This window comes from Herpailurus yagouaroundi, unplaced genomic scaffold, assembly GCF_014898765.1.
Source record: "Herpailurus yagouaroundi ecotype Mexico unplaced genomic scaffold, PumYag 530, whole genome shotgun sequence".
Lineage (NCBI taxonomy): Eukaryota > Metazoa > Chordata > Mammalia > Carnivora > Felidae > Herpailurus > Herpailurus yagouaroundi.
The window spans coordinates 3,651,757-3,678,354 of NW_024412747.1; the positions used below are offsets into that span (position 1 = coordinate 3,651,757).

Here is a 26,598-nt window from a genome sequence, read left to right on the forward strand (position 1 = left end):
TATTGTCCTGTTCCCTTGGGGACGGGACCCGGTCCGACGGGACTCGGGCAAAGGCGAGAGCTGGGTCGCAGGCGGCGCGCGGGCCCTGGGACTTCCGTAGGTGCCGGGTCAGGAAAAGACCGCCAAACCCGGCCTCTGCCCCGGGAATTTAGCCGACAGCCTGCATGTGTGAGTGTGGACTCCGGATATGTCTTGGCAATGTTTCTGCTCTCCAGTTGAGCTCGTTTCAGTCCAGAGTTTAGCGCTGGGAAAGCAGGGCGACCCGATGATCCAGTTTCCTGTGGCAGAGCACTGTCACCATGGGGGGCCCCAAAGGGGGAGCGGGCCCAGGTGGCCTTTAGTTGTCTGGAGCCTTCTCAGAACTGGCCGGGCCCGGGGACGCTGTCAACTTGGTAAAGTCCTTCCGTGCCGCCGCCTTCCCCAGCCGCGCACCATGTGGATTTCATATAAAGCTGTGCGCATTCCACAAGTGGGGGGAACAGCGCAAACAGCGGCGGGAGCCTGTCCTGCCCTTGAAATGGCTGTGCTCGTCGCCTGGCCGGGGCAGACCGTGCCTTGGACAACACCCACGTGGAGCTTGTCTGCTTTGCCTAAAAAGAAGGAGTCTTTCAAGTCTCCACCCACAGAGAGTGCTGCCCTTGTGGCTGACCTCCGTGGGCCGTCTGGTGAGGCCTGTCGGACCCCTTCTTAGAATAAGATTTTTTAATTACATAGAGTAACATCCGCAGGATTGCCAAGGAAATCAGTTGTGTTCAAATACAGATACAAATATTAGAAATTGTATGAAGTAACGTGTGTATTTTTAGCCATTTTAAATATAAGGTATAAGAGTGGCGGGGGGAGGGTCAGGTAATTACTGAACTTTCAAGATCATGAGGACTGTGAACAGTGTTTGAAGACACCTACAATGACTAAAACGTGAAATGGGAATATCAGTGACTCCTATTGGTGGCAAGGTCATTAAGAGTTCCTACTACCGGGGCGCCTGGGTGGCGCAGTCGGTTAAGCGTCCGACTTCAGCCAGGTCACGATCTCGCGGTCCGTGAGTTCGAGCCCCACGTCGGGCTCTGGGCTGATGGCTCAGAGCCTGGAGCCTGTTTCGGATTCTGTGTCTCCCTCTCTCTCTGCCCCTCCCCCGTTCATGCTCTGTCTCTCTCTGTCCCAAAAATAAATAAACGTTGAAAAAAAAATTAAAAAAAAAAAAAGTTCCTACTACCATTTGTTGCCTGCATTCATAATGGAAGGAAATGCTAAAATATCGCTTAGGAGTTATTGAAAATAAAAATAAAATTTCTCTTTTTCCCTCCTTAACAGACACACCGAATTCTCTTCATGAGCCCCAAGTTCAGAACCCCTGTGTTAAATTTGAGACCTCCTGCCCTCCTTTACTTGTGGCATCAGACTAACCACATTACATTCTAAAGACCTAGAAAATCTATTGCTGAAAAAAACGATTCCTGTCAAGCCATACCCTCCAGGTCTATTTGGGTTTACTCTGCACTTCAGGGAGAAAGAATCCCGGAGCTCTCTTGGTTGTATCTGCACCCCCCCCCCGCCCCTCCCCCAAGGGTTCCCAGGAAGCTGTGAAATGGAGATTAGCCAGCAGGTTATTTCTTGGGGGAGGGCTCCTCACTTCCACACTTATGGAGGCAGGGAGGTGAAGAACTGAGCAGAGGCTGAGCCGCCAGCAGAGGTCTCAGCCAGCTCCCTGGGAGCTCTGGAGGCGGGGTGTCTCGAGCTGTCTCCAGTGTGCCTGAGAGGGCTCGGTCTCTGTGCCCTTGCAGCCATCAGTCACGGGTAAGGGCTGCCTTGGAAGGAAGCGTGATCCTGGGCCAAGCAGTTTTTCAATGGAGGCAATCCTCAAAGAGGGCCCATGTTGGAGGGCTGCGTTCCCAGGACTCGAGGGGCATCTACTGTGTGATGGCCCTGAATAAAAGGTGGATGGACAGGGATGTGTGTCTGAGCGAGAGGGTCTGCACGATCCTGGGCACTTGGCTAGGAATATGAACATTCACTGAGAAGGAAAAGTATTGGGTGAGTATAACCACATGTGTCAGAGGACCTGCTAGTTTTACGTTATTTAATCCTCAAAACAGCTCCTCCTTCTTTTCAGATGAAGAAATAATAATAAACACTGGTCCCAGAATTCCAAAATCCTACCAGATGTTTCCACCCAAATGCCCATCTGTCACTTCAGATTCCACGTGGCAAAGTGAAAATCACTCACCTCCCTCCTCCCCTCGGATACTTTTACTACTTGCTTTTCCTTGTTCATAGTACCTTATGCGGGTTCTTTACTGTTTTGAGGCTGCCTTACCCCTTCCTTTTATTCATTTATTCCACAGATACCTTCCAAGTGCCTACTATGTACCAGGCACTATTTAGGGCACTCAAAATACAAGTGAACAAAACAATCCTATCTTCAGTGAGTTTACATTCTAGCAGGGGAGTGGGACCAAGAAAACAAACAGCAAACATAGTAAATTATATATCAGGAGGTGATTTACTACCTAATGTAAAGGGTCTGGGATGGAGTAGGTATATGAATCAGGAATTTAGAAGAGAAGCCTAGGCTTTAGGTATAAATTGGGAATCATTGGCACATAGATGGTATTTAAAACAGAACTAAAGTGACCCCTGCAGGGGAGTATATGCAAATAGAGAAGAGGTCCAAGGGAGCCTCCATTGGTCAGGGAAAAGAGGAGGAGTCAGCCGTGGAGACTGACAGGATGTGGCCAGTGAGTTGAGAGGAAATGAAAAGGAAGTGGAGTCCTGGAAGCCAAATGAGGAAAGTGTCTCAAGGAGGAGGGAGTGAACCACCAAGGTTAAATGGGCACAAAAGGTGAGGACTGAAGAATTGCCCATTGGCTTGAGTAACCCGGTGATCAGTTCCCCATTTCACCTTCACAGAAGGCCCTTGCTTCTGTATCTTTCTTGTCCTGTTGCAGTGACACTTTCCAACAGTGTTGTTTCTTTCTTTTCTTTCTTTTTTTTTTTTCTTTTGAGAGAGAGAAGGGGCTTGGGAGCGCTTGTGCACTCAAGCGAGGGAGGGGCAGAGAGAGAGAGGGAGAGAATCCCAAGCAGGCTTCATGCTGTCAGCCAGAGCCCTACGAGGAGCTCAACCTCACCAGTTGTGAGATCAGGACCTGAGCTAAAGTCAAGAGTCGGAAACTCAACCGAGTGAGTCACCCAGGTGCCCTGATGTTCAATTTCTTTAGTGCCCTCCCTCCATCCTGACTTCAGAGGACCCTGGACTCCTTGACCTGGATTCAGGGCCTCATCCTACCATTCTAGCTTCATTTCCAGCTTTGCCTTAACACTTCTAAGACAGTAGAATATGTCTCACTTTGGCCCTTTACTCATTCTTTCATTCTTCCACTTTATCCATCTCTTAACCTCTCATTCTCTCCCATTCTCTAGGCCCTTCCTCCTTCCTAACTGACCGGTACTTGTGGACTGCATGCACCCCTCAGTCCTTAGAACTCTTCTGTAACTCCAATATTGTCTGATTTGGAGCTTCGTATATTGATAAATGTTTACATAACTTAATCTGTTCAACGGGAGTATCAGTAGGTAATGCGGAAAGAGTGGGGTCTCTGGAGCCCAATACGTGTGGGCTTGAATCTCTGTTCTACCACTTACTTATTGTGGACCCTGGGTAAGTTATCCAACCTCTGAAAGCCTTATTTTGTTCATCTGCAAAACGGAAACATCATTGCCTTTCTCATGGAGTTGTGAACATTCACTGAATTAATGTATTTAGACAGCTTATCATGTAGTAATGTGCTCTAAAACTGCAGGCTTTCTTCTTCATTGAGAGCAGAGATTGTGTCTTTTTTGAAAAAGCCCCAAACCTTTATTCTACACTTGATTCTGTAGTACTTTGGTGCTATACAGTTGATGTAACTTTTGAGAAAAGATGTCTCATCTGTAACAAGCTGATGCTAGCTTTATCAAAGTCATCTACAAAAATATGCCCCTGTGCTTTTACACATAACCAATCATCAAATCTGTCAAGGTGAAAACTCCCTGGTATTTCTTAATGCGTTGAGAAATACAGCAAGGCAGGAGAAAGCATTCCATCCAAATAGTATTTAAGCTTTCTGGCCATACACAGCTTTCTTAGAGTAATTGAAGTGCAACTTATCTATATAAACACACAACACATTTCAGAAGCAAGTGAAATTAACAGAAGCACCTGTTCTTTAAATTACTCTTGATCAGGAGCCAGGCTGTGATAGCGCATCCTGTTCCCTGGGAAGCAACCTACCTATCTGCAGAACCTACCTGACCTTGTGGTGGTTGCATGTGGACATTAAGGCCAGCTTCATGGGTCATGTCTTGCAGCCGCATATGGACTTGGTTTTGCAGTATTGTTAGGGTAGTGGTGCTACTCCTGTGCCTACCATTTGCTGCATAGAAACATCCAGCATTGCACATTGGTGTTGGCGTTGGTCCATCAGGGCGGAAATCTTGTCAAGGTTCATACCCCTCAGTTAGCATCCACTTAACCAGATGGCCATGGCCTCTGTTCTCTTGCCCATTGTTCCTGCAGTTTGAACGCTTGCACCCACCGCATTAACCTTAGCACTCCTGCTCGAGAAATTAATTGCTTGGTTCTTTTGGCGGATTTCATTTTCAGTGTGTGTTCTCAAAACATTTGTGCTGCTCTTCTGAATGGGTTTTTTTTTTTTTTTTTTTTTACTCTCAGCTTTTTTAGCCTTTCCTTTTTTTTAGTTTATTTTGAGAGAGAGAGAGAGAGAGAGTGCAGGCACACGCAGGGAGAGGAGAAGGGGGAGGGGCAGAGAGAGAGAATCCCAAGGAAGCTCCACACTGTCAGTGCAGAGCCCAACGTAGGGCTCGGCCTCATGAAACTGGAGATCATGACCTGAGCCAAAACCAAGAGTCAGGTGCTTAACTGACTGAGCCACCCAGGCATCCCTCAGCCTCTCCTTCTTAATCGTGTTTGACATTTCTTTCAAGCTCTTTCACAGAAAACTTCAAGTTAAATAGGTGTTTCTCCATGTTCAACATAGTCCCATGACTTTCCTTGGAGGTGGCAGCCCAGAGCTGTGGCCCCAGTTTGCTAGGAGGGCATTCAGGGTCCCATCCTAGTCGAGAGGTGGCCCGCCCCGCTCCCATAGATCAGGTCCTATTCCCGTTGCTGTTACCCATAGAAGGGACACGCTTACTGGCACATGGGAAGTTTATGAATCTGTTGGTTGAGCCCAGGGCCAGCGCCTAGGGTCTACATGGTCTACAGGCCATGACCAAGGGGGCAGTGAGAGCTGGAGCCCATCCCACAGGCAACTGACCAAGCCCTAAACCTCAGCCTGGGACTGGGGCCACCGAGGAAAGGACACCTGCATTTGATTTGCCCAAAGGTGCCCCATGGTCTAGCAGAGGCCCTGGTTGAATAATAGAATACTTAAAAGATTATTAATTTCCAGTTGGGACTAAAATGAATCTGAGTCATTATGGTGATCAACTTTTTTTTTTTTTTTTTTAAGATTTTATTTTTAAGTAGGGGCGCCTGGGTGGCGCAGTCGGTTAAGCGTCCGACTTCAGCCAGGTCACGATCTCGCAGTCCGTGAGTTCGAGCCCCGCGTCGGGCTCTGGGCTGATGGCTCAGAGCCTGGAGCCTGTTTCTGATTCTGTGTCTCCCTCTCTCTGCCCCTCCCCTGTTCATGCTCTGTCTCTCTCTGTCCCAAAAAATAAATAAATGTTGAAAAAAAAAATTAAAAAAAAAAAAAAAAGATTTTATTTTTAAGTAATCTCTACACCCAATTTGGGGCTTGAACCCATGACCCTGAGATCAAGTGTCACATGCTCTCCCGACTGAGCCAGTCAGGTACCCTGTTGATCAACTTATAGCTGAGGTCAAATCACTTCATTTCTCACCCTCATGTTTTTTTCTGGTCTTGTTTTTTCTAAAATGAAGAGATTTGACAAGATTATCTCTGAGCTCCATTTTATCTTAGATTTTTAATATTTTTTGAGTGACCAGGGGTTGAATATGTGCATTTCTATTTCAAGACAGTGGATATTTTTTCTCATAAAATTCAGTGCAATGTGAAGATATGCCATCCATTCACTCAGCAAACAGTTTATTGCCTAATATGCCAGGCATGGTGCTAGGCTTCAGAGATACAGATTGAAACAAGATCAGTTTCTGTTCTCAGCTTATAGTCTGCTGGGGAAGGCAGACATTGAACCAATGATTATACCCATAATTGACCAGTTGCCCCTGTGACAAGTGCTATGAAAAAGAAGCCCGGATACCGTGATGGCACCTGAGCTAGATGGAGGGGTCAGGAGAACCTTCCCAACCCCGCTGGAGCTACAGGATGAGTAGAGGCGAGGCCTATGAAAATGGCAGGTGGGCAGGACTGTGCACGTTACTGTGCATGAGACCATGAGTGTAGAGAAAAGGAGTGTGTAATGTCACAGGAATGAAAGGCACTGTGAGCTAGGGCAGTGGCCGCACACCCTTGAGAGCTATATCAGACCTTGTCACCCCCAGGTCAGAAACCCTCGAAAGGTTTCCCTCGCTCTCCACGACATCCAGACTTCCCATCACGCTCCCAAAGCCTCCTGTGGCCCTGTCCAGCAGGTGTCTCCGCCCCCATCCCTCACCCTGTTCTCACCGGCCAGGCTCCAGCCACACCAGCTTGCTTTCTCTCCCCACCACAGCCAGCTTGTCATGCTTGGTGCTTGGTTTCCCTCTGCCTGGGACACAAGGCCCCGCTGTTCTGTGGCTACGCCTTCCTGTTGTGCAGCCTCTGCTCACACGCAGACCCCCATTTGTGATTTTTTTTTGGCATGCTGTCTTACTTACATCATGGCATGCATCACCACCTAAAACCAGGTTGTTCGTTTATTAGTTTACCTGTTTGTTGGCTCTCTTTTCCACTAGAGTCTGAGCCCTGTGAAGGCAGGGTCTGGTTTGCCATATTCACCCGCATTTCCCCCATTCACTAGTGGCCTGTGGCACATAGTGGGTGCTCTGTTATGATTTATTGAATAAATGAATGAATGAACCCTAGGCGTTTATCATCAGCGGGATGCCGTTAGACATTTCTAAGCAGATGAGTTACATGATTTATTTCTAAAAGATTCCCACTTTCTTTAAGGAATAGACAGCATGGGAAAAGAAGAAGCGTGAGGGGGAGAAGCCTATAGATTAAAAGATTAGGTTTAAGAGACATGTGAACCAAATGCCAGGGGGAGCACCGTGTCGTGTCCCGATTGAAACAAAGTGGCCATAAAAGGACATCTTTGAGACATACTGCTCTTCTAGAAGAGATACATATGGAAATATTGACAGGTGAAATAATTTGATGTCTGAGATTTCATTTAAAAGATTTCAAAAAAAAATATGCTCATGCATGGGAGGAATTGGTAAAACGGAAAGTGGAGCATGTTGGTAATTGTGGGAGCTGATTGATGAGTATATGGATGTTCGTTACGCTGTTCTGTGTGTGTTGACATTTTCCCTTGTAAGTAGTCTGGTTTTTAAAAGTTTTTAAAAAATTACGCTGCCTTCCAGCCAGAGGATTTTAGGGGGCAAGGTGGAGGAGAGAGAGTGAATTTCAGAGCCAGAGAGGCCTGCTGCCAGGAGCCAGAGGAGAGGCGGTGTGTGGATGAGGGCGGTGGGTTCCAGACCCATTTGGAAGGTGGGAACAAGGAGGCCTGCTCCTGTGTTAGCTCACTTGAGACATGCTGCTTTGCAGGGTGGCTCAGGTGCATCATGGGATGAGCTTTGTATTGTAGGGGAGGAAACTGCCGCGTGCAGCTAAGGGACTTGTCATGGTTCATTCAGTTCATAAGTATGAGCTGGAACTTGAACTTGGATCTTCCGACTCTGAGTTCTGCGGTCTTTATACTATGCTATGTAAGACAGCACGTTCTTCCTTTCCTTTCTGCATTTATTCATTTTGATGAGGAAGTATTATGTGAGCCGAGGGAAAAATACAGGCTGGCCCCCTCCCTCCCCACGTGGAATATGTGTGATATTCCCCGGAGACTCCTGGCTACCCAAGAACAAAGGAAAGGGGTTTAAGGGCTTGCATGGTGATGTGAGAAACTAAGGCAAATGAAAAATTAAATTCTCTTACAGCCTACAGCCCATAGACAAGTGCTTGAAACAGGCAGGGTGACCTCCCTCTCTAGGAGCTCAGCTGCCCTGATGATGACACTTTGCTGGGGCAAAAGGGGATCTTGGCTTAACATTATCCTGACCCCTCAGGATCCTGTGAGTCTGCTTTAACATATAACAATTCGTTTGGAAACTTCCTTTATCCCAAATCCCCCAAGATATATGCTGGCAATCATACTCCAAGCTTATGGCCCCTGGTATCCATCTGAAGGGTCTCATGACTGAGGTTTTACTAAATGGCGATAAATGGCGTTTTCCCAACAGCACCTAGCGCCTCAAGTTCCTGGAAACGTCGCTTCCAAAATACCTCAGAGACTTACCTAACCCCCTCCCAACCTGAAGGTATATAATCAGTTACCTGTCAGCTTTTTCTGCCCGTGAGTCCTGTCCCCATGCTTTAATACAATCGCCTTTTCGCACCAAAGACGTCTTCAAGGATTCCTTCTTGGGTGTCAGCTGCAAACCCTACCTTCATCCCAAACCCCTTCAATTTGACAGTATCTTATCAGTCCCTGTTCTGTATAGACTTTTGGGCTGGGTTTATGGGGCAGCTGTGATGAGTGGCATCACACATGGTCTCTGCTCTCATGAAGCTCACTAGGGCATGACACTACCCACCCCTACGTGACCCCACTCACCACTGATCAGATTACCCGCCACTGCACTACCCACCCCTGCGTGACCCCACTCACCGCTCATCAGATTACCTGCCATTGTACTGCACTACCCACCCCTGCGTGACCCCACTCACCACTCATCAGATTACCTGCCATTGCACTGCACTACCCACCCCTGCGTGACCCCACTCACCACTAATCAGATTACCCACCACTGCACTGCACTACCCACCCCGTGTGACCTCACTCACCACTGATCAGATTATCCGCCACTGCACTACTCACCCCTGCGTGACCCCACTCACCACTGATTAGATTACCTGCCACTGCACTACCCACCCCTGCGTGACCCCACTCACACTGATCAGATTACCCGCCAGTGCACTGCACTACCCACCCCTGCGTGACCCCACTCACCACTGCATTACTTGTGAGAAAAGTTGGTTCTTAGCCCCTAGGGAGCAAGTCTCTAAACTGCTTTTGTCCTCAGGTAAATTTTTTTCTTTTATTTAATTTTTAATTATAAATGTTTCAAACACACACGTAAAAGGGAGAAAATATCATGAGCACCCATAAGCACATTACCTAAATGTAACAGTTGTGAGCCGTGTTCCCTATTTATTTCGTTAATTTCCCTTTGCTGATGTATCCAAAGTAAATTACAGTCCTTGTGACTTACATCACTATTTTAGTGTCCATTCCTAAAATGAAAAGAGCATTTCCCTATATAGCCAGCCTACTATTATCATACATAACAAAATCAATAATAATTCCCTATTATCCGTTTGTATCCAGTCCATGTCACAGCTGTCCAATGTTCCCAAAGCTTTCCTTTATAGCTAGACTTACTCAGATGGGTTTAAAGAAAGACAAGCATTACATTTAACTGCATCTCTGTAGTCTGTTTTAATCTTATCCTCCCCCTTTTGAGTCATCAGCCTATTCAAGAATCACTGCCTGTTGTCCCGTAGAATGCCCCACCTTCTGCATTTGACCATTTCTTTGTAATGTAATGTAATGACCATTTCTATGTATGTTATTCCATCCCTGTATTTTCTGAAAACTGGCAATCTTGAAAATAATTCAGGTTAAACATTTTTTTTCTTTAGAAAGCATGTAGAATTTTATTTTAAAATTAATTCTGGAAATAGGAAGACAATGCGAATGGTTAAAAGAAAATTGTAAAAACAGAGAACAGGGAAATCTTCCCACCCTGGCCTCCAGCCTCATACTGCCCTCCCTAGAGACAATCACTATTCATGAGTTGTTGTTTTTTTTTATCTCCTTGCAGAGAGATTCACAAATTACAAACATACGTGTATATACAACTACCCCCTGATTTTATATACCTCCTTGATTTTTTTAAATACCAGCTTTATAGAGATATAATTCACATACCATAAAATTCACCCCTTTAAAGTATACGATTTAGTGATTTTTAGTATATTCAGGAAATGTGCGACCATCACCGCTGTCTAACTATGGAATATTTTGATTCCCCTCAAAACAAACCTCATATCTTTTAGCAGTCACATCCCATCTCCTCCCTGCTCCCCTACATCCCTGATCCTTAGCAACCACTAAATCTACTGTCTGTCTCTATGGATTTACCTGTTGTGGACATTTCACACAAGTGGAATCATACTATATGTGATCTTTTGTTACTGGCTTTTTTCACTTGGCATAACATTTTCAGGGTTCCTCCATGTCTCAACATAGATTGGTACTTTATTCTTCCACGACTGAGTAATATTGTTGTTTATTTGTCCACTCATAAGTTAATGGACATCCAGATTGTTTCTCTCTTTTTTTTTTTTTTTGACTGTTTATGAATAATACTACTGTAAATGTTTGTGTACAAGTTTGTGTGTGGACATCTGCTTTCAGTTCTCCTGAATCTGTTGTGAGATCTGGAATTGCAAGTGAAGGGGTTCAAAAGAAGTCTCCATAAAGTATGCCACTTGAGCATGTGGGTTATTTTGCGCTGAAAGTGATCAAGACCTAGTGGGCTGAAAACATTTGCACCTCCCTTAACTACCTAATGGATGTCAGTTGGGGGTCTTTCCCAGGATGAGAGTTTTTATCAGAGATAAGTTTTACCTGAGTGACCCATCAATGTGGCAGGGCAAACCTCTGATTATGAAAAATCTGCTCTTATCACCCCGTGAATTGCCCTGCTCTTCCATCTCATTCCCTAGCTCAGGATAAACATATATGCCTCATTTTACCTTCCTGTCTTGGAATGCCCCCATGCATGTGGTGTTCCTGTACATTTGAAACTAAATGTGGTTTTCTCCTGTTAATCTGTTTCGTGTCAATTTAATTCTTAGACCAGCCAGAAGAACCTTTAAGGGTGGAGTAAAACTTCTCCTCCCAGCACTAGGTCACGTGGTAACTGTTTAACATTTTGGGGGAACTATCAAACTGTTTTCCAACGTGGCTGCACCATTTTACGTGCCCACTAGCAATGTATGGAGGGTTCCAGTGTCTCATCTTTTGTCAACACTTCTTATTATCTGACTTTGTGATTCTACCCAACTTAGTGGGTGTCAAGTGGTATCTCACTATGGTTTTGATATGCATTTCCCTAATGGCTAATGATGTGGAGCACCTTTTCATGTGCTCATTGGCCATTTATATATATTCTTTGGAGAAACATTTATCCAAGTCCTTTACTCATTTTTTTATTTGGGATATTTGTATTTTTATTATAGAGTAGGCTAAAGATTATTGTATTTTTATTATAGAGTAGGCTAAAGACTTAACAAGAGTCCTTCATGAATGAAGTTGTGGCATACTGTATAACATCAGGAGGCAAGTGATAATCTGGTTATTGCTGTACTATCTGCTACTGATAAGGAGATGGCAGCGAAATCATGTCTGTCAAGTCATGTTTTTTTTCCCTTGGGAACAGCAGGCAAGCTATGGGGTGATACTTCGGTCTTATGGAGGGGACCCCTTTCCCACCAACCTTTCAACTAATGCTTAGCATCCATTGATGATCATTGCCTGACTCAGGTATTAAATGAAGGGTTGCCAAGTCGTATTTTAGTTTGTTTTCTGGTTTGCTTGTTTCTTTCTATCATTCTTTCTATATTTTATTATTTATTTATTTATGAAAAAATTTTTTTAATGTTTATTCATTTTTGAGAGAGAGACAGAGAGACAGAGCATGATTGGGGGAGGGGCAGAGAGAGAGAGAGAGAGAGGGAGACACAGAATCTGAAGCAGGCTCCAGGTTCTGAGCTGTCAGCACAGAGCCCGACGCGGGGCTTGAACTCATGAACTGCGAGATCATGACCTGAGCCGAAGTCAAGACACTTAACCGACTGAGCCACCCAGGCTCCCCTTTATTTATTTACTTTGAGAGAGAGAGAGAGAGAGAGAGAGACCTTAAGCAAGCTCTGCATTCAGTGCAGGCACAGGGCTAGATCTCACAACTCTGAGATCATGACCTGAGCCAAAATCAAGAGTCGGATGCTCAGCTGGCTGAGCCACCCAGGCGCCCCTCTATAATTCTTTGTATACTTACTAGCCGGCATACTTCTTTGTAAAGAGTAGCTTTCCCTCATCAACTGGGGCTTTGGGGTGATATTGACATATGGTCCATTCTGGAAAGGCAGATGGATACTTAATTCTTTCTTTATCCTTTCTAATGTTCAAATGAAGGGATTGGTGTTCAAATTAAAGGGCTGGTGTAATCCAAATTAGGGGAGTTTCTGAGGCTCCAGTTGCCACAGGGAAACTTCTGATATTAATCTCTAGGGTGTTAAAGAAGAGCATGCTTCTCCCCAGTGACTGAGAGTTTAGACCAGCCCTTCTCCCTTCCCTGACTGGCTCCTATTCTGGACTGCTGAGGCACATTTCTACCTCTTTTTTGATAGACATGCTAGAAGTGAACATTTAAAGACCCTGACCATTTTTAAATGTTGGAAGGTAATCTCAGGTAGAAATTCCCTGCAGAAGAGATGGGTAACTGATCCAAAGTCTCTTATTAGACATTAACTGGATTAAATTGAAACCACTGGCAAATCTCTTACCTAGGGGTAACTATTACCCCTAGGTTGTCCCTTATTTTTATGTGTGAAGACTTTTATTTTTATTTCTAATTCAAGCCAGAGCCATTTCTCTGGCTCAGTGGGGTTAATGGAAAAGGTCTGCAGTTTTGTGTGTGTGATCTTAGGCAAGACTTCTAGTGTGTGATCTTAGGCAAGACCTATAAACTGAAACTCATTTTTTCTCACGTGAAGAATGAAGATGATATTAATGCCTGCTTTACTAGATTTAATCAGATAATTGGAATAAAAATGTTCTGTAAAGTACCACAGAAGGGGGTAAGGCCATAGATCCCGTATTTGCCCTCGACTTAAAATCAGTCAACCTCCTCCTTGATTGTATTACGGGCTTGGCTTTTTCCTGGACTTCGTTATCAAGTTTTCCTTTCCTTAGGCCCTTTTAGTTTCTTAGTTTTTTCTAGCTATCCAGTCTTTATCCATGAAGCTATCCCATGAGGCTTTGCAACTTCCACTGTGGCTCACAAGTCTTCCCAAGTAGCCAGCAAATACAAGAGAAAGAGCAGAGGTTATGGATGCCAGCAAATGTGAGTTCAAATCTTGGTTCCATCACTTACTGGCTGTATGACATTAAACTAAATTATGTCCCATTTGCTTGTCTTTTTTTTTTTTTTAATTTTTTTTTTCAACGTTTATTTATTTTTGGGACAGAGAGAGACAGAACATGAACGGGGGGAGGGGCAGAGAGAGAGGGAGACACAGAATCGGAAACAGGCTCCAGGCTCTGAGCCATCAGCCCAGAGCCTGACGCGGGGCTTGAACTCACGGACCGCGAGATCGTGACCTGGATGAAGTCGGACGCTTAACCGACTGCGCCACCCAGGCGCCCGCCCCAATTTGCTTGTCTTTTCTATGTATGTGAAAAGAAGTATGGTCGTATTAAAATTTTAAAACTGCGGACAGCTGTAGTAAAGGACTCCTGAGTTGGCAGTCTGTTTGTTGCCTTTCCATTCTTTACCCCAAATAATTTTACCTTACATTCCTACTTTCTCCCACCCATGGAGTTTGCTTTTGCAACTGCATGCAATTTCATTGTCTTCTCAGTACAACTGAGTACAACAATTTGCATTTGGAAAACGACCGCATTTGTTTCTTATTTGTGCCTACCCTCCAGTATTCTTAACCACATCTGTTGTGGAGAGGGCTTTCCCGACAATCGTAGGCTGCCTTCTGCCCTGGGGATCACTACTAGGCTCATTTAAGCCTCAAGAGATGGTTGTTTCAGCTTCTTCCCTGTGCATTTGAATGTAAGGAATTTAACATGTTATTTATTGGGTGTCTGCATTTAGACTTTCTCCACTGATTCATGCTGTCTGTCTTCAAAGAGGAACAAACATGAAACAGGAAGTGCTTTTTTAAAGGGGGAATAATCTCCGATATGGGTTAGTTGCTCTACCTCTTCATAATGTCAGCTGAGTTGAAACAATTGTACGTTAAGTGGCTCCAGCTGTTAGCCATGTGGTGCTGGGCATTTCACCCTGGGGTGTTTTGTGATGTAAGCGACTTGTTCTGCGCTGTGCAAATGGATGAAGAGCCTATTGTTTGGTGTGTTCCTTGGAGTGGGTGAATAGATACATTCTTTATTTTTTAGATTTTTATTTATTTGTTTTTTAAAATAAGCTCTACACCCAACATGGGGATTGAACTCACGATCCTGAGATCAAGAGTCACACACTCCACTGACAGAGCCAGCCTGGCGCCCCTAGATAGTTCCTTCCTTCCTTCCTCCCTACCTTCCTCCCTCCCTCCCTCCACACGCCCAGCATGGAGCCCCGTTTGGGGCTTGAACTCAGGATCCTGAAATCAAGACCTGAGCTGAGATCAAAATCAAGAGTCAGACGCTTAACCGACTGAGCCACTTAGGCATTAGATACATTCTTTAAAGGGGGCATTAAGTTGTGCTAGTAATACACTGAGCTGAAGTTTAACTTTGCTAAAGGAACTTCTTTTTCCCAGTGTGAACTATAAGTAAGATTTCAGGGCAATATTTACATCGGTCAATGTACTGGAAGTAGCTGGTTTCAATAAAGAAGTGGTATAGACAATAATATTACATTATTTATTACAGTTATTATTATTATTATTATTATTACTCTGTCAATAATTCAGTCAGCCTTTCTCAGGAATACATTCAGTCCATAAGAGTTTTGTGGTGTAATCTGTGGAGGCCACTTTTAGGCAAACAGGCTTGAGCAATGGAATGCAGAAAGGGACACACTGACCACATGGCTGACTACAGACAGGCCGTCGGCTCTGATCAAGGGGCTACTAACAATTAGGCACAGTTACCAAAAGAGGGAGAATTCCATCCATCACCATACCGCCTCGCCTTCCCTCCTTAAAAGCAGCCCCCTCCCACTGCCTCCTTACAGACCACCTCTCCTCTGCTGTCCTGCCCACCACTCCCTTGTGTTGGATTCAGTAAACTTCTGTCTCCTTCGTTCTGCCTCAGGGGGATGTTTTCAGGTGGGCTTTTACCTGATCATCACCCCACACGTGGGGCCCCCATCTGATCAAGAGACACCCCCTTTAGACACCACATAATCTACAGCAAGGAATGTGCTGGTGCCATTGGGAGTCAGGGCACCTGAGTTGGGGCTCCAAGGTAAGAACTGTGTTTGAAGGTAAACTGAGGCATATTAAAAACTTTAAGAGTTTACTTGAACAAAAATCAATTGGCATTGGACCGCATCCATACCTAGCAGGTGGAAATGAGCTCTGAGGAGCTGTACAAAATGGAAGACTTTCCTAGCCAGAAGGGAGCAGGAACAAGGAACGTATACTAGGCGGAAAATGGATTAGTTATGGCCCAGTCCGTTTCCTTTTATTGGACGGTAGGGGTCTGTCTGGAGGGCAGATGACCTAGCTAGTGCTGATCAGGCAGTTCCTGATTGACTGGTTCCTGATTCCATTTTGGGGAGAGCTGAAACTGTAATCAAGTCAAGTCTTGGTTTGGTGACGTGGAGCTTAGCATAAGCGACTCCACTGGGGCTTGTTGCCTTGTGGGTTTTTTTGTTTTGTTTTGTTTTGTTCTTAACAATTCTCCCCCTTTTTAAAAAGTTTGTTCGTCTATTTTGAGAGAGCATGCAAGTTGGGGGAGGGGCAGAGAGAGAGAAAGAGAGAGAGAAGTCCAAGCAGACTCTGTGCTGTCAGCACAGAGCGCGATGTGAGGCTCGAACCCATGAACCATGAGATTATGACCTGGGCTGATATCAAGAGCCAGACGTTTAATTGACTGAGCCACCCAGGCGCCCCACTGGCAATTCTCTCCTTTTGATCAGGCTCTCAGCCTGAGAGATGTGATCAGATTTTAAGGCATTCTGCTTCTCCCAGCTCTCGAGTTCGTGCAGGTTTTATTGCCTCATTCCCCGTTTGCCGCGGCCTCCGTGTGGTATTCATAGGTCCGTATGCCTTTCTGCTGCATCTATCTGGGGTATTTGCAGGTCATGACTTTGGGCTCACATTGCTTAAGTCAGTTATTCTCTTTGTTTCTTTTCTGATGATTTAGTCTTAGGAAGATCATCTGCTTGGTGGCTAGTGGCCGTAAACATGCATTTAAAGCTTCTGAGAAAACACAGTGTTTCAGGGAGACTACTATGATTATTATAAGGAGGATAATTCCCAATGTCTAGAGTGCTCTTTGGAGCCATGGCATCCAAGAACCAAACCAGTCAGAATCAAATAAAGTCAAAGAAAGACCCCATTGAAGGAGTCACTTTTTTTCTTTAATATTTATTTATTTTTGAGAGAGAGAGAGAGAGAGAGAGAGAGAGAGACAAAGCGTGAGCGGAGGATGGGCAGAGAGAGAGGGAGACCCAGAATCCGAAGCAGGCTCCAGGCTCTGAGCTGTCAGCACAGAGCCCGACACGGGCTTGAACCCACAGATTGCGAGATCATGACCTGAGCCGAAGTCAGACGCTTGACTGACTGAGCCACCCAGGGTGCTTCAATGGCACCCTGAAGGAGTCACTTTCTTAAGCTAAGTGCAGCAAGTGATGCTGGCCATAGCACACACACCTCCTTGCTCAGCTAAAAGATAATCAAGGGCTGTCCTATTATCGAGAGCAATTTTGGGGAGGAAGGATTTGTGTTGGGCAGTTACTGCTTTAGCAGTAGATTCAGAGGTAGGTGCCACGGTTAGGGAGCATCGTCCTTGCATGCATTCATAAACAGAAAAAGCAAGTAGTGAAAAGGAAAAAGGAATAAAATCTTCATAGTGGAGGTGAAGATCTTGATCTGTGACCGTGGGAGGGGCCATCCACCTCGAGATGCTGTCTGCTTCTGGGGAGCCTCCCTTGTCGATGTTAATTTTATAACTCCAGCTGGTGTGCAGTTCCAAACGTCTCGAGGAACCCTTTTTATTTGGGAGATGTGGACTTGAGGTTCAAGTCCCTGAAGGTTGACTGCTCTCTGAGTAGTGAGGAGGACCTGGTATAGTTCCTTACATGGAGGTTCAAGGGCAGTCTTTGTTCTTAGTGATTCCAAATGAGAAGGGTAGGAGAAAATTGGAAATGTCAGTCTGGAGAGTTGTAGCCAGACATTTGAGGAAACTCGAAGAATTGATTTGAGGAATGTTGAAGAATCTGGTCCAATTTAGAGGTATATCACAAAAGCTCAAACACAAATGATCGGGAGTAGAATCTGATATCCACAAGGTTACAGGGTGCCAGGGTGGCTCAGTCGGTTAAGCGTCCAACTTTGGTTCAGGTCATGATCTCAACGGTTCGTGAGTTCGAGCCCTGCATCGAGCTCACTGCTGTCAGTACAGAGCCTGCTTCAGATCCTAGGTCTTCCTCTCTCTCTGCCCCTACCCTGTTCTCTCCCTCTTTCTCTCAAAAATAAATAAAAATTAAAAAAAAATTATGATATCCACAAGGTTGTGTTATCAGTTTCTACTGAAATAATCACCCTTATTTCTATCAAAGATAATGATAGTCAGACTAATCTGTTTGTAAAATAAATTGAAAAATTACATTTGACCAGACTATTTGCGTTAAGTACAGCAAGAATAGTGATTGACTGTATAGGCTCTAAAAATCCACTTTGCTGGAACTTTTCATAAGGAATCTTAGATTGGACTTTTAAAAGCCTCTCCAGACTAAGAAGCCAAGCAGGCCAAAGACTCACCATCAGACTTCACCTGAAATCCCTATAGATTTGGGTGAATTTCTCTCTTCAAGAGGTCCCCAAGATATCCTGAGATTCCTATGGCTGCTGGGAAGTGACTGTCCTTACCTGGTTAGGCTGCCAGGAACCCTATAAGCAAGACACCAGGCTGGTTTTTCCAAGGTGCTGTTTTTGGCTCTGCAAAGTCAGTTTTAGTTTCTCAAAGCTGTTTGGTCCCATCTGATTCTGTGTACATTCTCAAATCTGACATACCAGTCGAAGGCTTGGTCATATAACCAATGTTTCCCGTTGTGTCCAAGGGAGAACAGATGCTTACTGAACTTATGCAAATATCAATACAGATATGAAAATAACAATGCTAAGTTTCCACATTCTGGAGGAACCAGGTAGGGAGAAAAAGTAAATATTTAATGTATACTTAAAAAGGTACGGGCACCTGGGTGGTCCAGTTGGTTGAGCATCCAACTTCCGCTCAGATCATGATCTCACAGCTTGTGAGTTCTGAGTTCTGAGCCCCATGTTGGGCTCCCTGCTGTCAGCGAAGGCTGCTTTGGATCCTCTGTCTCCCTCCCTCTGCCCCTCCCTCACTTGCATGTGCGCGCATGTGGGCGCGCTCTCTCTCTCTCTCTCTCTCTCTCTCTCTCTCTCCCCCCATCTCTCAAAAATAAATTAACATTAAAAAATTATACTTACAAAGGCAAACTTTACAAAATTAAAAAGTAAAAATGCTTTCCTTGAAGCTGAAAAAAACCAAAACATTAAGGAACCAGCAATGTCTCAAAGACAAATTTGTAAAAAAAAAAAAATAATAATCCTCATTAGTTCATTCAGTCCCATGGTATTAATTCTTGTTCTGCTTTAATCCAGTTTGTCCATGAGTTCTGAAAATTCGTACCTGGTGCAGTTTTATAATCTTCAAGTTCCCAGAAACGTGTACTCTCGAGTATTTGTTGAGTCCTTTCCCCCAGTCTTTCTGATGATGAGGCACTTTTGCGAAAGCGTCAGAGTAAAATAAACATCCATAAGTGACAAAAGACATAAAATGACCATGTTTCAACATCTGATGACAGTTATTATAACAGAATTGTAATTATAATAGAAAATTTGGTTATTTCTGTGACCTACAACATTTTAAGAGATAACTGGAAATGGGACTGATAACATTACACCAGGACATACCAGATTTTTAGCAATTTCACACAATTTCTACAGCACGTATATTAGTAACATGCATTTGTGCAATATAACCTAATAAAGTTTAGCATCTTGGCCCCTGGGTGGCTCAGTTGATTGAGCTGTGTTCGGCTCAGGTCATGATCTCATGTTCCTGAGTTTGAGCCCTGCTGTGCTGACAGCTTAGAGCCTGGAGCCTGATTTGGATTCTGTGTCTTCCTCTCTCTCTACCCCTCCCCTGCTTGTGCGCTCTCTCTCTCTCAAAAATAAACATTTAAAAAATTTTTAAAAAATAAATAAAACTCTTTTTATTTCTAGTAGTTTTAATTACGTATGTTAATTAGAATTCTTAAGTATTAAAATCCTTAATTCCTGGTGAAAACCAAGAAGTAAGCAATTGTAGACTGACAAATTTATAAATACATTTTATAATTTCTAGAAGTATATTCTTCCTAATCGTAAATTTTCCAATGTGGCACAGAACATGTTTACTAATACACCCTAAAAATCTTGACTTCCTCTAGAAAAGGAAGCCAAAGGATGATAAATAAGTCTGTGTTCAGTAATTACTGTTTCAGTGTTTTATCTTATTTGGAAATGATCTAGATATTCAGTGAATATGCATCATTTAACTTATCTCAGTATAATTTAAGGTTTCAAGTTACGAAAAAGATTTTGGAAACTAGTTTTATGTAGACCTATCGTAAAGCATCATTGTTGAAAAGTTCATTTATAAACTTTTATCTTACTTGCATGCATTTAACTCACTTGTTCTGAACAGTTATGTTTAGGTAAACCATGAAAATTTCACAAGACATGAAACAGGTTAACCATTATCTGAAGTTATTTTTTCTTATTGACAAATTTCTGTAATAGAGAGATCAGTAGTTATTTGACTTTTAGTAAACCTATGTGGAATAAAAGTATTATATATTTAACGTTGATAACTCTAAATGAAACTCTAAAGACAAGCCTGTTTTAATTAAACCAACAAACTTAAACTAGCTTCTATGTACCAAATATTATCCTAGATCACTTGAAAAACCGTTGGGTTAGTTTCATATTTCTGAGAGCATACTTGATTTATAGAATGTGTTTTTGTCTTTAAGCCAATGAAAGAGAGCCCTTTACAACTTCATCGTGGCATTACTATGTGGAAGTAGAAGAAAAATCACACATTTATAATATCCATACGTAAACACATAGACAGATGCCAACAGAGATCTTCTGGCTTTTATTTTAAAATCTTTGCCGTGAGACAGGCAAAACTGTTTATAGACGAACAGTTGGATCCAAATTTTCTTTCTGGCGGATGGAAAGTTTATCTGCTCAGATGGCAGGTGGCTGAAGCTTTTTAGTAATATTTGTGGAAGAGACTTGAGATTTGTATTTGTCCTTGGCAAGTAACCTTATGGAGGCTGTGGACTAGATTTGGGCCCAGAGAGCTTTTTTAACTGTTTATATTTTTAAAAGCTTCCTCCTCCCCTCTTTTTCCCTTCTGTCTCAGGTGACTGTGAGCCTTGTTTGACTTACGTCCTTGGGGTATTTACATTTCAAAGAAACGTGGTAACATTTACATCTTCAAGGGACCTTGGGAGAAAGCTAGTTTTCTTCTAGGAGTTTTAGGGTCTATTTGTCTATTATCAGAAGGCTAGGGTAATTACTACTTAAATTGTTCCTTCATTTTCTGAAAAGCAGGAAGGTTCTGATTCCAAGTTCTGATCTTTTACAACATCTGTAGCCATTCTGAGATGAATAGGGGGGTTTTGGGAGATGGCCGAGATAGGTAGACTTTGAATTGTTTCTAGAGCTGCATTTCTGGTTTTGCAAAGATTTGTAAGATAGGGACAGTTGCTCTTAATTCTGAAAACTGGTTTATAGTCTTAAAGGTATCCAGGGACCGACCGCCCATCTAACTACACTGGCTTCAATTTGCTTCTTTTTATCAGGGAGAAGATCTTCAACCAAGATGGAAATCACAAGATTCTTGTGTTCTAGATTTAGAGCTGTTGGTCTTTGGAATATTTTAGTAAATCCTTCCAGGAAAGACTTGAGAATGTGTTTCTTTCCCTCTGGGTTACATGGTTTCATTTTAGTTCAGGTGAGAAGGCCTAAAAAGTGTTCCTCTCATCTCTGAAGACCGGCTTCCAGGCTGGCCCACTTCTGACCATAGAGCTACTTAACAAGATCCTTTCAAATATCTTGTCAGGTTTCAACAGGCACAAACGGTAAATATTCCTGGCAGTATTGAACAATCCCTTGAATACAAGAGGCATCCCCAAAGAGGGTGCGGAGGATACTGCCTGCCCAAGATAACCACCAGCTGCCCCCAAACATAACGGAAAGAATGAAAGACTTAGTTCTCCTGAGAGCTGGCAATGGTTGATAGGACCCTAGCTGCAAATGGGAGTGCAATGCACATCTCTGGCCAAATTTGGGGGGGCCCCCAACCTGACACAAAGCAAGATAAATAAGAAGGCAGTAGCTGTCCCCGGGAGAGAAAGGATCAACAACCAATGGGTACCCAAAAGTAAATTCTCGAGAGTCACAATTCAAAGACCTCATTGTTACAAATGTCTTTTTGCCTGCCAATCTGAATTTGGAAAGGAAGGGACAGCATGAAATTTTACCTTCCTCTCTCAACCAGGCGCTACAGATAGAGATCTGGGACAGCTGACTTTGGCGAGAATTCTCACCGTTTGCTGGCTTTTGCTAGTTTTCCCAGGATCCCATCTGCAGGCTCTGGAGGGAGTGGGGTGTCCCAGCAGGTCATATCCTGGTCACCAGAAACCATAGAGCAGGAAAAATAATTTTCCCTCTACCTTTTATGGTGAGTGCTTGGCTGAGACCCCTTTTTCTGTAGGATACCCCATAAATGGATAAGCTTATCTAGGTTAAAAGTTCTCCACTGTGGGCCACTGTATTTCAAGATTATCTTTGGTAAGGTCAACCTGTTTGTTCCTCCTTAAAACAAAATTTTATTCCCCCAAGGCTAATGCTGGACCCAGGCCAGCTTAGATTGGACCCAGATCTGGCAGATATGTTTCTTAGGACTTCTTAAATCTACAGGTTCCCCTCACAGCCTTTTTTCTTGAAATGTATTTATTAAAGAAACTGGGTATTTGCCCTTCACAGTGTCCCATACTCTGGATTTTGCTGATCATGTCCCTACAGTATCATTGAACATGTTCTTCTGGACCCTGTATTTCCTGTAAACTGGTGGTTAGATCTGGAGACTTGTTATCAGTTTATATTTATGCAGACTCTTCTTTTTTTAAACCTCACTCCTTCTTGTTTTTTTTTTTTTAAGCTTATTTATTTATTTTGAGGTGGGGGAAGGGTAGAGAGAGAGGGAGAGAGAGAGAATCCCAAGCAGGCTCCACACTGCCAGTGCAGAGCCTGACATAGGGCTCGAACCCACGAACCGTGAGAGCATGACCTGAGCCAAAATCAAATGCTAGACGCTTAGCCTACTGAACCACCCAAGGCATCCCAACAGACTCTGTTTTCTATTTTTATTTTTATTTTTTTATTTTTAAAAGTGAAAATTTTTAAAAATGTTTATTTTTGAGACGCAGAGAAACAGAGCATGAGTGGGGGAGGGGCAGAGAGAAAGGGAGACACAGAATCCGAAGCGGGCTCCAGGCTCTGAGCCGTTAGCCCAGAGCCCGAGGCGGGGCTCAAACCCGTAGACTGTGAGATCATGACCTGAGGCGAAGTCGGACACTTAACCGACCAAGCCACCCAGGTGCCCCCAGACTCCTTGTTTTAATCATTGGTGTGACGGACCAATGACCAGTGGGAAGGACCTCCGTTAACACATCATGCCGTGATCCTTCATGCGCTCACAGATGGAACTCACACACCTTCGGGCACTATTTCTAGAACAACCTTGGTATTCAGGGCTTATTCTGTATGAATCTCCTCACCCTGTTTTCTAGAGGAAGTCAGGAAGGGACGGGGCTAACACATACCAGGCATTGTTGAAACTTTGCAGCTACAGTAGTGACCAAAGTGGACACTGTCCCGGCTTTCGAGGGGACACACTGCCTCACGGGGAAAGCAGCCAGAGCTAGCACATGAGTCAAGAAGGTCATTACACAGCGTGTTCTGCAGTTGGAAGGACACAAACAGGAAGCGGGGACAGAAATGGGGGGCCAGGGAGTGAGGGAAGAGAGGAAAGAAGAGGAGGAGACTATGCTGGCTACCTCTCTTAGAGGCTGTACCTCCCTGAGCTCTGGAGGACAGGAGTGAGCCAGTTATGTGACTGTATGGGGCTGGGGAGACAGTGCTGCTGGTGGCAGGGTTGGAGAGCATGCCAGGGACCTTGGAGGTGGGACGCATGGGACATGGGCTGGGAAAGGGAAAAGAATCACAGCCGACTCTCCAGTTTCCTGGCTTAAGCAATGGGGTGAATGGCATGGATCTCTCAGTAGTTCCCACTCTGTTCCCTTTGGAGGTTGTAGGGCCCACGTCTGTCCTCCTGGCCTCTTAAGAACCTTCTAGGCGGGCGCCTGGGTGGCTCAGTCGGTTGGGCGGCCGACTTCGGCTCAGGTCATGATCTCGCGGTCCGTGAGTTCGAGCCCCGCGTCGGGCTCTGTGCTGACAGCTCAGAGCCTGGAGCCTGTTTCAGATTCTGTGTCTCCCTCTCTCTGACCCTCCCCAGTTCATGGTCTGCCTCTCTCTGTCTCAAAAACAAATAAACGTTAAAAAAAAAAAATTAAAAAAAAAAGAACCTTCTAGGCCCTTCCCTTTGTGTTCCCTGTGCTTCTGTTGCTTGCTCGACTTTAAGAAGGAGAAAAGGAACCAGACAATGGGAGCATCACACCCTTGAGAGGTTTGTACAGTGAGACTGGCATCCAAATGTAAGAGAATATTATTGTTCAAGTCAGCCATTAATCGGTATGTCTCAAACAAACAAACATTTACTGGGGAGTTTTTTTCTTTTTAAAGCATATTTCTGTTTATTTATTTATAGTGAGAGAGAGAGAGAGGGGGAGAGAGAGAAGGAGAGAGAGAGAATCCCAAGCAGGCAGCACACTGTCAGCACAGAGCTGCCTGCGGGGCTCGAACTCACAAACTGTGAGATCATGACCTGAGTGGAAAGGACAAGTCGGATGCTTCACTGACTGAGCCACCCAGGCGCCCCCAGGAAGAAGTGTAAAGCTAAGAGTCAGACGAAACTTCTGGATGTTCTGTCTATGACATTTATATTCTGTTGTCATCTTTCTTCGATATCACAAGCAATTAAGCCACATGTACCATTAAAAAATGGCTGAAAAGTAATTGTGCAGGACAGATCCTAATGAGGGTTATGTGGTCTGTGTCCAAAGCATTTGCAGTGTTCTTGATACTTGTCTAAACACTCGATTCCCAAAGCAGTCCTTGTGATAATAGAAACAGCCCCGTGCCCAGATTCTAAATAAGAAAAGACACCGGGAATGCTTTCAAAATTGTGGGACTGACTTAAATGCCACCAGAAACAGCTTTTTTTTTTTTAACATTTATTTATTTTTGAGACAGAGACAGAGCATGAACGGGGGAGGGGCAGAGAGAGAGGGAGACACAGAATTGGAAGCAGGCTCCAGGCTCTGAGCCATCAGCCCAGAGCCTGACGCGGGGCTCGAACTCACGGACCGCGAGATTGTGACCTGAGCCGAAGTCGGACGCTTAACCAACTGAGCCACCCAGGCACCCCCAGAAACAGCTTTTTAAAACTAAGTTGTGTGCATGTGGCCTCCGTGTGATCGCTTCCCACTAGCGGCTGGTAACTGCCAGCTTCTGGAGGCTTTGGGAGAGTGAGCTGTTTCCCACGCCCCCACACACAAGTCCCGCTGGGATGTCCGTGCGGAGAGATGTGTGGATTGCCTGGCGGGACGAGAGGGTGAGAAATGAGCTGGCAGCGCTCCTTCCCTGACTCCCTTCTCCGCAGCCTGCCAGCAGCACGCTCTGGAAGATCATCACTGTGCCAGATGGTGCTGGAAATTGTGTCCTCTAAACAGTTAACAGCCCGTGAAGACGGGTGTAAAGGGAGGGCTTTGCAAAGTCCACGAGTAACTCCCAGAACTCTTGTGGCTTTCTCTTCCCGGAGCCCAGATCTGCTCCACCCCTTTGAACCTTTTCACCCAGTTCTCGGCCTGTTGCAGGGTTTGGTCTTTAGTTCTCTTCTTAAGTGTCTACCCCGCCCCCTTCTCTAGTAGTGAGGTCTGTAGCGAGTGGAGGAGAAGGCTGGAGGAGGGAAGGGGTGGGGGGAAATAAGTGACTTGGAAAACCCAACCTCCCTCCCGCCCAAAGCCTTCTAATTGACTCCTTAACAATAAAGAGTGCCTTGTTTGCATTCATGTTCTTCTGATCCACAGACTCTTAAAGAGCACACTAAGGTGCCATTTGCAAAATCTCTCCCATTTGATTAGGGCAGTTTTTTAAAAGTTGACTTATTTTTGAGAGAGAGAGAGAGAGAGAGAGAGAGAGAGAGAGAGAGAGAGAGAGCGCGCGCACACACACACACACACACGCACGCACGCACGCATAAGCGGGGGAGGGGCAGAGAGAGGGATGCAGAGAATCCCAAGCAGGCTCTCCACTGTCAGCACAGAGCCTGATGCAGAACTCAGACTACGAACTGCCAGATCATGACCTGAGCCAAAATCAAGGGTTGGACCCTTCACCGACTGAGCCACCCAGGCGCCCCTAGGGCATTCTTATTCACAAATTCTTGGAGTAAAAAGAGCAACCAGAGGGGTGTCCTGTGTCATCACAGGATTGTGCACTAACAAGAAAGAGCAAAGGGGTCAAAGCCTCATTCTTAGCATGGCTTTGCAAGAGACCCAAGCACTCCCACCAAGTGCCTTCCATCAAGGGGCTCTTTGTCCCCCTCCCTTTTTTCCCCAAGGAGTGTGGGGGTTAGCTGGATGAAAACACTGAGCTCTTTTTGTAGGGCGTTAAAAACTGATTTCAAGGAGGCTGTACACAGTGATTAAAGAGGTCCAACTTTGGAGTCTGGCTCCCTGGGTTCGAATCCCAGTGCTGACACTGGGTACCTTTGGACAAATTGATTTAACTTACCTCATTTTCTCCACCAGAAAAACGTGGAAAATAACAGTATCTAGTCTTATGGGGTTCTTCTAAGGATTAAATGTTAATAAGATGTCTGGAACATGGGGGCACCTGGGTGGCTCAGTTGGTTAAGCATCTGACTGTTGCTTTCAGCTCAGGTCATGATTCCGTGGTCACATCTTGTGAGATCGAGCCCTGTGTCGGGCTCTGCACTGACAGTGAGGAGACTGCTTGGGATTCTCTGTCTCTCTCGCTTTCGGCCCCTGCCCCGCTCATGCTTCTCTGTCTCTCTCTTAATAAATAAATAAACTTAAAAAAAAAAAAAAAGATGCCTGGAACATGATAAACACTCAAAGTGTTAGCTATTATTTTGACAGATTAAACCAGACATAAT

At 44.6% G+C, this 26,598-nt stretch overlaps 1 protein-coding gene and 2 long non-coding RNA genes across 4 annotated transcripts in view; 1 reads left to right on the plus strand and 2 right to left on the minus strand.

The window, feature by feature from the left end:
- The window catches only part of NID1 (nidogen 1), an 85,637-nt gene that overhangs the window by 742 nt on the left and 58,297 nt on the right, over positions 1–26,598 (plus strand). The gene's annotated exons all lie outside the window — the stretch shown is intronic.
- Positions 6,820–8,617, minus strand: LOC121023177 (uncharacterized). The gene is made up of 2 exons (XR_005787268.1): positions 8,517–8,617; positions 6,820–6,858 (listed from the first exon to the last, which is right to left on the minus strand). It is a non-coding gene; the product is annotated as an uncharacterized LOC121023177 (long non-coding RNA).
- On the minus strand, positions 8,925–9,408 carry LOC121023175 (uncharacterized). The gene is made up of 2 exons (XR_005787267.1): positions 9,149–9,408; positions 8,925–9,095 (listed from the first exon to the last, which is right to left on the minus strand). It is a non-coding gene; the product is annotated as an uncharacterized LOC121023175 (long non-coding RNA).